Source organism: Panthera uncia, chromosome X (assembly GCF_023721935.1).
Source record: "Panthera uncia isolate 11264 chromosome X, Puncia_PCG_1.0, whole genome shotgun sequence".
Lineage (NCBI taxonomy): Eukaryota > Metazoa > Chordata > Mammalia > Carnivora > Felidae > Panthera > Panthera uncia.
In genome coordinates, this window is record NC_064817.1 from 118,229,748 (window position 1) to 118,241,794 (window position 12,047).

The 12,047-nt window shown below is 54.6% G+C and overlaps 1 protein-coding gene across 1 annotated transcript in view; it reads left to right on the forward strand.

Annotated features, from left to right (window-relative positions):
- The first annotated feature begins 379 nt into the window (after positions 1 to 379).
- Positions 380 to 12,047, forward strand: part of MAMLD1 (mastermind like domain containing 1) — a 120,880-nt gene continuing 109,212 nt past the window's right edge. Inside the window, exon 1 of the mRNA XM_049644430.1 lies at positions 380 to 672. The gene's annotated coding sequence lies outside the window, so the exon portion shown is untranslated. The remainder of the gene's footprint in view (positions 673 to 12,047) is intronic.

Below are 12,047 nucleotides of genomic sequence, written 5' to 3' on the forward strand. Positions count from 1 at the left end.
GCCTCCCGCTGAGAGCGGAGCCACCGAGGTACGTGCGGCCGTGGCCCTTCCTTCCTTCCCTCACTCCCCAGCTGCCCTGGCTCGAGTGGGCTGGAGAAACCAGGCGACCACGGCGAAGCCAGCCTGCGGCCGCTTTCCCTTTCAAAGAGTGGCAGGAGGGTCGGGTAGGCCCCTTGGGCGGCCGCCGCGCTTCCGCTGCCCCCGGCCCCATCCTGCCTGGAAACTCGGCCTTTCGGGGCTCAGGGCTGGCGGGGTCGCGGGCGGGGCAGCGTGGCTTCCCCTTTAAGACCGAGCCGCTCGTCGCCGTGAGTGTGAGGGTGTGTGAGTGTGCGGCGTGCGTGTCTCCTCCTCCCCGAGTGACACAGCAGTGAGAAATGCCTATCAGTAACTTAAACCCCCGAAACTCCACCTTCCGGGCGCGCGGCGCGGAGCCGGGCGGTGGGAATGGAGCGAGCAGATTGAGGCCGCCACTGCAGCGCCGCCGGCATGAACTTGGCCGCAAGCTGAAGCAGCCGGCGGCGGGCGGGCGCGGGGGCACCGGCTGCTAGCCAGAGGGTGATCTGCAACCGGGCTGGGCCACTCAGCCGGTGCCCGAGGCCAGGCTGCCTGCGCCGGCGGCCGCCCGCCCCTCGGGCACTGCCCCCGCCGCCGCCGAGGGAGCTCCGCAGCACGGTAAGGCTGAGGGCGGGAGCGGGAGGTCCGGCTGCTCTGGGGGGTCCAGGGGGCACTTGTGGCCCCCACTTGTGGTTCCCGTCGCGGAGGAGCTGAGGGGACCCCAAAGTTTGCTCCGAGCACACGGCCCACCTGGCGCTATGCGCGGCCAGCCCCTCTCTCGGACCGCCGGGGCCGGCCTGAGCGCAGCTCCCATCGTCCGGGACTTCGGCCTCTGCCTGCTCCCCAGCGCCCAATGGGCGTCTGGAACCGGGCGGGGGCCGTTAAGTACCGGCGAGGGAAAGCAGAGGGGCGCGAGCCACATGATCTTCTCTGGCCCTGCCGGGCTACCGGGAGGCTCCCACTCCGTTCCGGCGCTCCCCGGGCCGCTGGCGGCCCGGATGCCACTGGCGACGTTGCCATCGCATGCCAGCTCCCTGAGCGTTGGCCAGTCGACAGTGGGCGCTGGGCACAGGATTCCACCCCCCCCCCAACCCGGTTTGCCGCCACCGAGTCGGGAGTGTGGAGTGTGCGTGCGCCGAGCCCGCTGCCTTGCGCTCCCTCCCCTGCCAAATCCTCCTCTGGAGAGCAGCCCCGAGCAGAGCTGGCGGCTCGAGGCAGCCCCGACTGGGCTCCTGCCCGGAGCTCCCGGCGCCCCCGCGCTCGGAGCTCCCAGGCCTCGGAGCGGCGGCGGAGCTGGGCGCCCGGCGCCGGCAAGGGAGGGCGGGAAGCCCCCCGGAGCTCCGCCAAATACTTTTCTGGGCCAGTTGGCTCGGCTCGGCTCCGTCCCGATGCAGTGTGTCCGAAGCCACTTGGAAAGCTGGCCGTACCGTCTGATTTTGATCCGTGATTAAATGCGGACTGAGCAGACACTAATAGGATTAGCCTGCCAGAAAACTGCCCTGAAGTCGTCGGAACCTGAGCAAACTGACGCACCTCGGGCGGGGGGCTTAGCCCCACCGCGCTCCTGCAGTTGAGCGGCTAAGCGGGGCACCCGGAGTGTGGGTGTTGAGTGTGTGCGCGGGAGGGAGCACAGGATGGCTGGGGGACTCGGGGAGAAGGGACTCCGCTTGCCGGGGTGGCTTGTCGTCGTTGTTTGGCAGCGCAAGGAATCCCCCCCCCCCCCCCGCCTCCGGGGTGCCGTCCCCACAGCGAACGTGTCGTTTGCGGGTAGCCGAACGAGGCCGGCTCCGGGACATTGTCTGTGAGGGCGAGTGAGCCGAGCGTACCAGAGGCGGCCGCGCTCGAACAAAGACGCAAAGTCTCCCCGAGCCCAAGCAATTTCGAAAGAGTTGGCTGGGAAGAGGGCCCGGGTCTCCCAGGGGAGACCCCCGCGGGAACCGTGCGGTCCCCAGCGCCCGGGCCCCACGGCCCGAGTGATCTGTTCCCGGGCTGCGGCGAGCCGGCGGGCAGCATCGCAGCGGCTCAGCCCAACCCTTGGCAGGCGCGGGCCGCCGCCCGAGTGTGCCCGCGGGCCGGGCGGGGTGGGCCGCGCACCCGTGGGGGCTTCCCGGCCGCCTGGCCGCATGGGGCTCCCGGAGGCCGCACAGTTTCTCCCCCCACCCCACCTCTTCTTGTCTTTATAGATCCCCCTCCCTCCTACCCCCGCCGCCGCAGCCGCCAACAATCCGCTTTATAAAAAGCCCCTTTGTTTCCCAGGAGGCTGGAGAGAGGGAAGGGGAAAAGGGACGCAGAGGCAGGGGGCGGGGGCAGCTGCCTCCCAGTGGCCTCGAGTCGCTCGGGACAGGAGGGCAAGTGTAGGCGGTGGGGGAGGGGGTTGTATTTCGAAGACCCTCCCCAGGAACCCCAGAACGCGTGGGGAGCCCTTGGCTCCTGCCGCCCACCGCGCGCCCCGCCTGCTGGCTGCGGACACCCGGGGCTACGGCGGCACGGACCGCCGGGCGGGAGGCACGGCGAGCAGAAGGACGCGGAGGCCAGAGGCCGAGCACGCTCCGCGGGAAGGACAGACGCGGCTCGCCGCTGCGCTCGCGGGGCGCGGGCATAGGGGGCGCCCTTTCCTCGGTTTCGCTTTGCAGCCCGCGCCCCTCACCTCCCGGCTCAGGGCGGCTGTCGCGCCCGCCCGTGGCGGAGACGACGGTAGTGACTGAGGCTTTCGCCACCCTGCGGCTACACTCCTCACTCCTTCCTGCGCCCTCCTGCCGGCCACCACCCCCCCCCCCAACACACACACACACCGGGGCTCAAATGCTCTGCGGACCCCCTTTGTTTGGAGGCAGGGAGGGAGTCGGAACCGCAGCCTCGGGGATTCCTGATGCCTGAGTGGACAGTGGGGATGGGGTTGCACCTCCCGACCATGCGTCGGTTTGTCGCCTCTACATGGACCCAGCGCCGGACAGTTGGGGGTGTCCAGGATGCATGGGCTGCCGGCATTAGTTGGATTGAGAATTTAGCGGGCCCCTATCCCCTACACCTGCCCTTCCCCCCAAACTTGTGGGAACCCGGACTTGCACTGAGGAATGTTAAACATGTTAGAAGTAGCCTTTCGCCATCCTGTTGGCCTGCCCCGCCTCCGCCCTCCTCTCCAAATCTGTCCGCTTCTCTCCTAAAGTTTGTTCCGTTCCGAAAAGGAATACTGACAATAAGAAAAAAATTGACAAATAAGGAGAAGTAGGCGGGGTCCGAACAGCTAAGTCAGATTCCTACCGATCTCTTGCCCGCCTCCGTCCCCCTTCCCATTTAATCTTGTGGCGGCATATTATTTGTACCTTTTTGCATATCTTTCCCCTAATCCACTCCATTCCCATCTCTGGAGGTTATTCGAAAGTGTTGGTCAAACATTTGTTCTCTGGTTTTTGGAATTGAAGGTGAAGCGTTAACCTCCCCCACCCCCTCCTCTCTCTCACACACAGACACAGACACGCGCGCGCGCACACACACACACACACACACACACATCCCAACTGCATCTAAAACCACAAGAAAGTACTCAAAGGGTAAACCACAGGCTCTACCTTCTCCTCCCCCCTTTGTGCTTCCCTTCTGTAGCAAGATCATTGGAAAATAAAGCTGCTGATGTGCGAGATGGAACATATGGTGCCTCCATAAGAGAGTAGCTGAAATGGCCTTGAACCTGCCGGACAGACCAGCTGTTTGCTGCCAGCCAGAGCAACTAATCAGCTTCTTTGCCTTAAAGTAACATCCCTCTTTTCTCTTGATGACCAGTTTGCATATTAAATAGGATATTCTCCAGAGGAGATAGGAGATGGGCTTCTAATATTGCTTTGTGCTTTGGTGGTTCTCCACACGCCTCGCCCGCTACTCTGCGTGCTGCCTTGGCTTCTCTCTGCATGCGTGCCTACAGGGTGTGTTTCCTTTAACACTGATAAAAGAATGTTGCCCCAAGTGGAACTTGGGAAGAAGGAGGCAGGAGAGGGGCTGAGATGGTCCCAGATGCCTGGGAGGAAATCTCTCTGTTTTGTTCGTATTAGCTTTAGAAAAACTAGCAGTTCTCCCCCCACCCCGCACACACATACACACATTAAAAATATCACAAAGATCTTCCGGCTGCGACCATTTTCAGTTTTCCTTCAGTACAAAGTGTTTGAGGAGATACAAGGAAATTCCATGTTAGGAAATCATTAGCAAAGGGTGACTTCGTCTGTTTTCCTGCCACTGACGCTGACAGTGACACAGATGTGTGGGTTGAAACAGGAACGTCATTGAATTTTTAAACTCAACCAGGAAATAGCCTGTTGCTGGGTTGGGGGGGGGGGCATCCATTCACTGCATCTTAAGTTAGGAGATTTACTGTTGTTGATTTGTTGATCCTTTTCAATAAGGAAAGGTTTTTTGTTTTTTCCTTTTTTTCTGAAGTGTGACCAGCATGTTTAGTATCATCCCCCCCCCCCATTTTAAGCAGATCACCCAAAGGTTTAAAATGCACCTGTTAATAGATCATCCCTAGGAAACTCAGTGGCTATCCAGCTTATAAAATGGGCAGAAACTGATCTTAAATCAGCAGTTCATCTGACAATAGTTGGACTACTCTCCTTTCAAGGGGCTTCTTCTATGCAGTAAACCTTTTCTTTCTTTTTTCTTTTAAGACCCTGATTTTCTTTCTTTTTTTTTAAGAGTCTGATTTTCTTTCCTTTTTTTAAGAGTCTGATTTTCTTTCTTTCTGTTTCTTTCTTTCTTTCTTTCTTTCTTTCTTTCTGTCTTTCTGCAGTGGTGCACTAGAGAGATAATCAGCCTAGGAGCTAGGAAACTTGTGTTCTAGAACACTCTCCCCACTAATTAGCTGAGTGATCTTGGGCAAGTCTGTCCCCCTCCTTCCTCCTCCTCCCCCCAACCTTCATGACCTAGGAGTCAGTGCCTTCCAGCTCAAACACACTGTGATTTGTAAATGAAATAGTCATTTTCTGGAAAAGTGAAACACCTTTGAGGAAAATGGCTACATATAGAGGGAAATGGGACTGAGATTTTTGAGGGGCAGCAAGAAGAGGGAGAAGAAAAAAAATGGCAGAAGTCCAATCAAAACAATATAAAAGTGGGAAGTACTCCCTCTCTCTGTGTCTTATGCCAGTGTGAACTTCTAACCCAGAAACATAGATCCTGGAGGCTGGGAGGCAACCCAGAAGGCTTCTTGTCCAGTAACCCTAATCTGGTGATCTCAGGGCCTATTGACGGCCGGCCTCCTAATCATTGGGTTGGTTTACAGATAACGGGATCCAAACTCTTTGAAATTAGACTGGCATGTTTCCAAAGGACTCATCTAATGGAGAACAGATTTGCTGCTTTGCAGTTATTTAGCAAAGATTTCAAGGGCGAAAAGGCCTTCCCTCTACACACACGTGCCCCGCTGGAGTTTGGGCTCTGAACTCGCTGTTGAACCTTTTCTTTTCTTCCTAGTTCAGCTGGGTATTTTTTAAAAATCACATTTCCAACTTTGAGGACACAGCAGCCATGTAAGAACCTGCCACTGTCCTGCTTGATTTTAATATTGATTTTTTTTTAAACGTGGAGGGGGGTGCGAACATTATGGGGAAGGACCTTTTATCCTCTGAGCTCTTTGGCAATTATCTTGCTGCCATAAATGTTGATACACATATAATGGATGTAACTAGAAAATCTCCTTATCCAAGCAGAAAAGGCTGAGTGTTTGTTGGAGCAGACAGATGTGGCCAGGGAGGGAGATAGATGGCAGGGAGCAGCAGCCGGTTACCATGCACCCACACAATAAACCGATTCCCATCACACCCCTCCCAGCTCCGCCACCCAGGGTAACCTAGGCAGCATCAGTCAGCTGTACGGTAAGAAAGAAGCCTCTCGAAGTTCAGTTGGAAGCAGTCTGATTTTGCAGGCATTGAGTCCTGAAACATTTCCAGGTGGAGAGCAGGGAAGCTTCCTAAATCCACATGACTCTGATGGGGTTGTATGGCAAGGTGTATTACTTGTTGTCATTGTCACTGTTGTCATCATTGGGTTGCAACTGTAGCAAAGGAAGGACAGGCCCATGGAGTCACTGGTCAGGGGTCCCTTGGAGGTGAGGAACAGTAGCTTGCGTGATATAATATTTACCTTCGAGGATTGTGGCCGCACAACCCCAGTGGTGTCCTGCTCCCAAATGACTAGCCCCAGGAGCATTTTGTGCAAGAGGAGGGGATAGAAGCAAAAGAGTTGGGTTTCCTCCCTACCCTGCAGTTGCTTTCTTTTTTCTCCCTGTTCACAGAGCCTCCCCGATTTCCTTTGGGCCTTGAGTCCACCCCTAAAATCTGACCTCTTTAGATTTTCCAAAGCAATCAGATTTGTCACAGCCCAGAAAGGTCACCCAGGGTGAGGCAAATCGAGGGGTTTTGCTGACTATGGGCTCCCCGGAGTAAAAGCTCCTAGAGACAGGGCCTAACGAGCACCAGAAAGAAAGAGCCCTTTGCAAAGTCTGTGAGAACTGTCCTCGCCTAGACAGAGCCCCAGCTTCAGACTCCCCTTTCCTCCATGGCCCACAGAGGGTAGGCTCTTCCTGACAGACCAGACCACGGAGAAGGAGGCCATCCATAGCAACCCAGTCCTGCCCTGACTGCCTTCTGACTCTGGGGAGAGCCAGTGTCCCTTTCTGTGCAGTCTGGGTGCCAGCCTGGAAGTCCCTCCATTTCCTCAGGGTGGGGGGCCCAGCTGCCTTCCCCTCCCAGTATGCCCTGCTGCTCACTCTGCCCAGTAAATAACCATTAAGTGGGGCTTGGGCAGTGCTGTTTTCTGAGTGCCGAGAGCTGTTCCATGAGGCCCAGAGGAGCATGGGGCTGAACGTGGCATTCCATCATGCTGGGAGGGGGCCTGGCCAGCTGGCCATTGTGTCTCCCTGTTCCCTTCACCTGTGCCAGGACCTGGACACTGGGCCATAGGGATGTATTTCTGCTGATTCTAGAAAAGGCCCCTGGATGCCACCGGGCATGAGCTAGTCAATGGCATCAGCTTTCATATTTTTCCTAGTGTTTGATCCTGAACCCTACACCCTGCTAGCTTCTTTTGGAGGCTCAGGGACACAGAGAGGAGGGGGACAGGATCCAGCCCTGCCTTCCTTTGCATGGCCCCATTAGTTTGTTGACTACAGTTCCTGCACATGGTTGGCATAGATGCCCCAAGTCACCTACAAATTCCCGTGCTAAAAGGTGGAGAATTTTCTAGCTGAGAAGACCTTGTGACTTTACATAAGAGGAAGGCAAAGTCCAGAGAGGGGCCCAACTTTCCCGAGGGTACACTGACTCTCAGTTAACCATATTTGAGTCAGGAAACCCCACTCTGCACCCATGCTATGGGCACACAGGCCTCTCCTTTTGAGGAGGAGCCAATGCCGCGAGATCGTGGTGTGCTTGGCTTCTTAGCATTGTTAGGAAGGCAGAGGGGTGCCTTGTGATTAGAACTCCAAATCTAAACCAGCAAAGATGGCATGTTGTAAGTTAAGGAGCAGTCTGGGGCCCGGGCCTGGGGACCTCAGAAAGGAGTGTGTCTCCACTCATCCTGTTTTCAAGTCGCGGATGGACAGTCACGCAGAGCCAGCCCCTCTGAGGGCTTGGCGGGGTGAGCTCTGTTGGCAGTTTAGGGGATTGTTTGGGTTCGGTTCTTAAAGAGATCTCAGGGTTACCATCTGCTTCCGGAAGTTTCAGCGCCGACCTCGGAATTTTGAGTGGGACAGTAGTTGTGGTGTGTTTGCCAGAGTCACATGAAAGACTGGCATGCGTTATGCTAGGTCCAGGGAGGAGGGCACAGTGTCTCTAAGCTGCTTGTCTGTCAAGGATTAATTTAACCCCTAATTACTACATTTTCTTTGCAGTTTGCCGTGCAAACGTGCTGTAACAAAAGCTCAAAGAAGTATGCCATTTCGTTTCACTGCCACTCTTAAGTTAATTTGGGGGATACGGAGTCAAATTCGACACACTTGGTGTTAGAATAATTGGGCTGCCATTTGAACTAAAGTTGAACAGTCCATGCCATTTGAACAATCCGTGGAGCATGCGCGATTCCCTGTGCAGTAGCACGGCCTGAGCCCTGCCTCCCGCCTCTCCAAGGCTGGGTGGTGAGCGCTGGTCCCACGGTGCAGGTGAGGTCAAAGTGGAGCCCCCCAAAGATCTGCTCCCGAGGTGGCAACAACGAAATAGAAACCGCAGGGCTCCCCTGACAGGAGGTCTCCAAGCAGGCTTCTCTCTCTCCTCCTCCCTGCATCCCTCCAGAGTGACAGCCCCTTGGCGCCCCTACGGGCCTTTTCTGCCCCTCTCGCCAAAGGGCAGTGGGTGAGTGTGGGAGCCAGAGACCACTCCCCTCTCTGGGGTGGCTGGGAAGCCTGGCTTCTCAGACCCCAGGCTGGAGGCCCCCAAAGCATCATTTTTGCTCCTATTTCCGAGTGTACCGTGCTAGGCTCTGGCGCGGAATGCGCACAGGGCAGCACGTTGTGCTGGAAAGCCAGACTTGTACTCTCACAGGCACCTCTGTCTCAGGGGCGGAAAAGCACGATCACTCCTCATTACCTCTCAGGAAGGAGAAGCACTTTGCCTTCTAGAGCTCATGTCACCCCAGAAGTTGAGAACTAGAAGCTGACATGGTCTCTCTCATCCTCACCACATCCTTTCTGGAAGGTGGGACCCAGATAGAAAGGGCTAGGTCTGAAGCCCTTGTTCCCCACATGGCTGGGGACAGGCTCTCTGGCCTTTTCAGTCACGCCTTTGGGTTGGCCCTTTGCAAAATCCTGAGCAAACCAAATTCGGGTCCAGTCTCCCTTCCTGGGTCCTAGACCTGCCCCTCACAACCCCTCCCCCTTACCTGGAAAGACACCATCCTTAGCCCTCTATGCTCTGATGTCATTCCCTTCCTCCAAAGAGTCTGGAACCTCCAACTTGAATTATGGGATGCAAGGGTTGCCATGCTGTCTCTTTAGCTTGGAAGTAGGAGGGTTTGGGGGTTTAGGGAGGCCCTTTTGGACACCCCCCAGAGTGGCACCATGCCCTGCATAAAGCTGGTTCTGTTCATAAGATTGGAGAATGGCCAGGACCACCTGGCTGCCAAGGTTTTCCTGAGCTTGCCCCCAGGGAGGCCGACTCCAGCTAGCCTCCTGAGCCCCAAATCGTAACAAAAATAATACCTGTCTCTCTGGAGCAGGGATAGCTCTTTGCCTTTTGTGGGTCACAGACTTCTTTGGGAATCTGATGGAAGTCGTGGGTCTTCTCCTTAGACCACCACACAAGAATATGCAATATTGCATCTAATTTCAAGGGCTCATAGGCCTTTCTGGAAACCCATTCACGGTTCCCTCAAGGTTTCTTTAAGCCAGGTTAAGAACACCTCAATGTGGTGCCTTGGGCTGTGCCAGATTGCATGGTCATCCCTGGTCACCTCATCGGCATAGAAATACTGCGATGTGGCAGGAAGAACAATGAGCTTTGCCTTGGGCATAGGTCATTGACCAACTGTGGGGTTTTAGGCAAGTCCTTGAACCTACCTGAGCTGCAGTGTCCTCAGTTGACAAATGGCAATATGAGAATGCCAGTCCAACCCAGCGAAATGGCATCATGGGAGATTCAAAAGACCTGGTGTTGGTGAGATGGTCTTGCAGACATCAGGCTCAGGATACACTCTTGGGTTGTCACTGGTTACTCTTCATTTTGCCTTCCCATGTGGCCTGAGAAGTGTAACAAAATAAAAACAGGTCTCTTTTGACACAGAAAGTCCTTTTGTTTCTTCCTTTGATAATCGTGTAAGTTACACCCAGGCAAACAGCATGAAAAAGTCTCTTGCTTAGGAGGGACCCCCAAGGCCATGCAGTGTTTCTGGGATCTAGACAGTTCTGGAGGCCTTCCCTGGTTAGGGATCCTGCTCACCCAGCCCTCAGCAGCTCCAGAGTGGGGCCAGGGCATGTGTATCTGGCCCGTGCCCTGGGGGAGGTTCCCTGTCTGCCTGCTACGGAAGTCAGCAAATGAATCTGAGAAGGCCAATTATTTGGTTTGCTTTTCTACATTTCCACTGTCACACCTGGCATTACGAGGTCAAAGCAGGTCTTTGACTTCCCCCAAACCACTGAAAAGGTCTAGCCAGCTCATTGCGAAAATGGGGTGGTGGACCTGCCCAGGTATCTGGCCAGGGCCCTGTCCTGAGGGAGGGGAGCGTCGTGTTCCCTGTGTTCTCCGTGGTGAGGACAGCAGCCTCAGGAGGGGTATGCAGGCACTGTGATCGGAGAGGGGGCTGGCCTGCTGGGCACAGTTCAGAGGACCTCCTCCACCATCCACGTCCAGCACTGCAAATGTGGAAAGATTTGTGGCAAGGCCAGGAGAGCTCATAAACCATAGGTAGGGAAACTGAGACACTGAGAGGGGCTGCGCAAGAGCACAGGTGAGCATGAAGGCGAGTTCTTGGCCCCTGCTGGGCCTGTGCTCTTCCAGGCCCCCTGGCTCCTTACAGCAGGGGCTTTTTACCTCTCTTAGAGACAAGCCTGTCTGGCCCTAAAGAATTCTCAGTTCCTGAGAGTCAGCTGAGACAGTAAAGAATAGGTTTGTGAAGCCATCTGAACCCTCAGAGGATGATCCTGGCCTTGCCTAGCCAGTTGCTGTGCCTTGCCACACATTTGCAGATTTGGCTATGCCCATCCCCCACCCTCAAGGTAGAACCGTTTGGAAGGCAGTATGTTGCTAGGAGCTTGGACTTTCTCTCTCCTTTATAAAGAGATGCGTGCTGTTTTGCTTTGAACTGGTTTGCACACAGATTGAGGTGTCCCCCCATCCTTTGTTTCTTGTGTTAAAGAAAGCCAGATTTGCCAGGGGGCTCGTTAAGTAGGGATCACATTGAAGATGGCTGTTCGGTACTGGGTCCTTATGCATGCGGAGTGGCACCAACTCTGTCCTTTGCTGGGGTGTCTTAGCCTCAGCTTCAGTGTTCATCTGGAGGGGGAGGAGTTGTGCAAGTCATTTGAAAGCAGATGACCTCTAGCAATTGTAGGCACGTGGAGTAATCAACTGAAAATTGGAAATCATGGCAGTTGGCACTTGCCTTTTGGAAGGTTCACTGTTTAGGACCAGCTTTGAGTCTGGAAAGGGTCCCTAGTGCTATAGTGGGAAGAACATCCACCTGGGGGTCAACCAGTATGTGCTCCAGGTCCAGTTCTGAGCCTCAGTTTCTCCATCTGTACAATGAAGGAACTGACTGAATCTGAAAGGGAATCTGAAGAGCTTCTCTAGCCCCGATATTCCATGATTCTCTGGTTGCAAATTAAACTCTAAGTTACTTAAAATATTTGAAAAGGATAAGTCAAATATTTTGAAGGTTTTTATTTTTATTTACTTTCAGAAAGAGAGAGAGCACACACACGAGAGGGGGAGGGGCAGAGGGGGAGAAGGAGACAGAAATTTAAGCCGGACTCCAACTCAGGAACTGTACCATAAGATCATGACCTGAGCTGAAATCAAGGGTCAGATGCTTAGCCAGCTGAGCCACCCAGATGCCCCAATATCAAAATTTATTCTTTTTTGACCAGAGACTTGACAGTGTGGGAGCTTTCTGTTAGCTTGGTAGGTGGAGGCTGTGACTGTTATATAGGCAAGAGTAGTTCTGAAAGTTTGGGTAAAGACAAAAGGAATTGATATGTATTTATGTAGGACCAATGAATGGGAAAAGTGGAAGTTCCCTTAGAGAACCCTGGTTTTACACAGGAGGATTCTGGGGCTGAGCTAGTCCAGGACTCAGGTGTTCCCACTCTCAGCCCACTGTGGCACTGTTTGCTCCACCCCATTGTACAGAGACTCTTACAGAAGCATCATCCAGCTTGTGGGCAGCAGAAGGAAGATAGGGCTGATTTTGATTTCTAGCTATCAAATAGTAGCTTATCAAAAAGTCCTTGCCCCCAATAACTAAGAGTTGTTCTCAACTAAAGTAAATATATAATATTGTTGGTTCCAAATGCT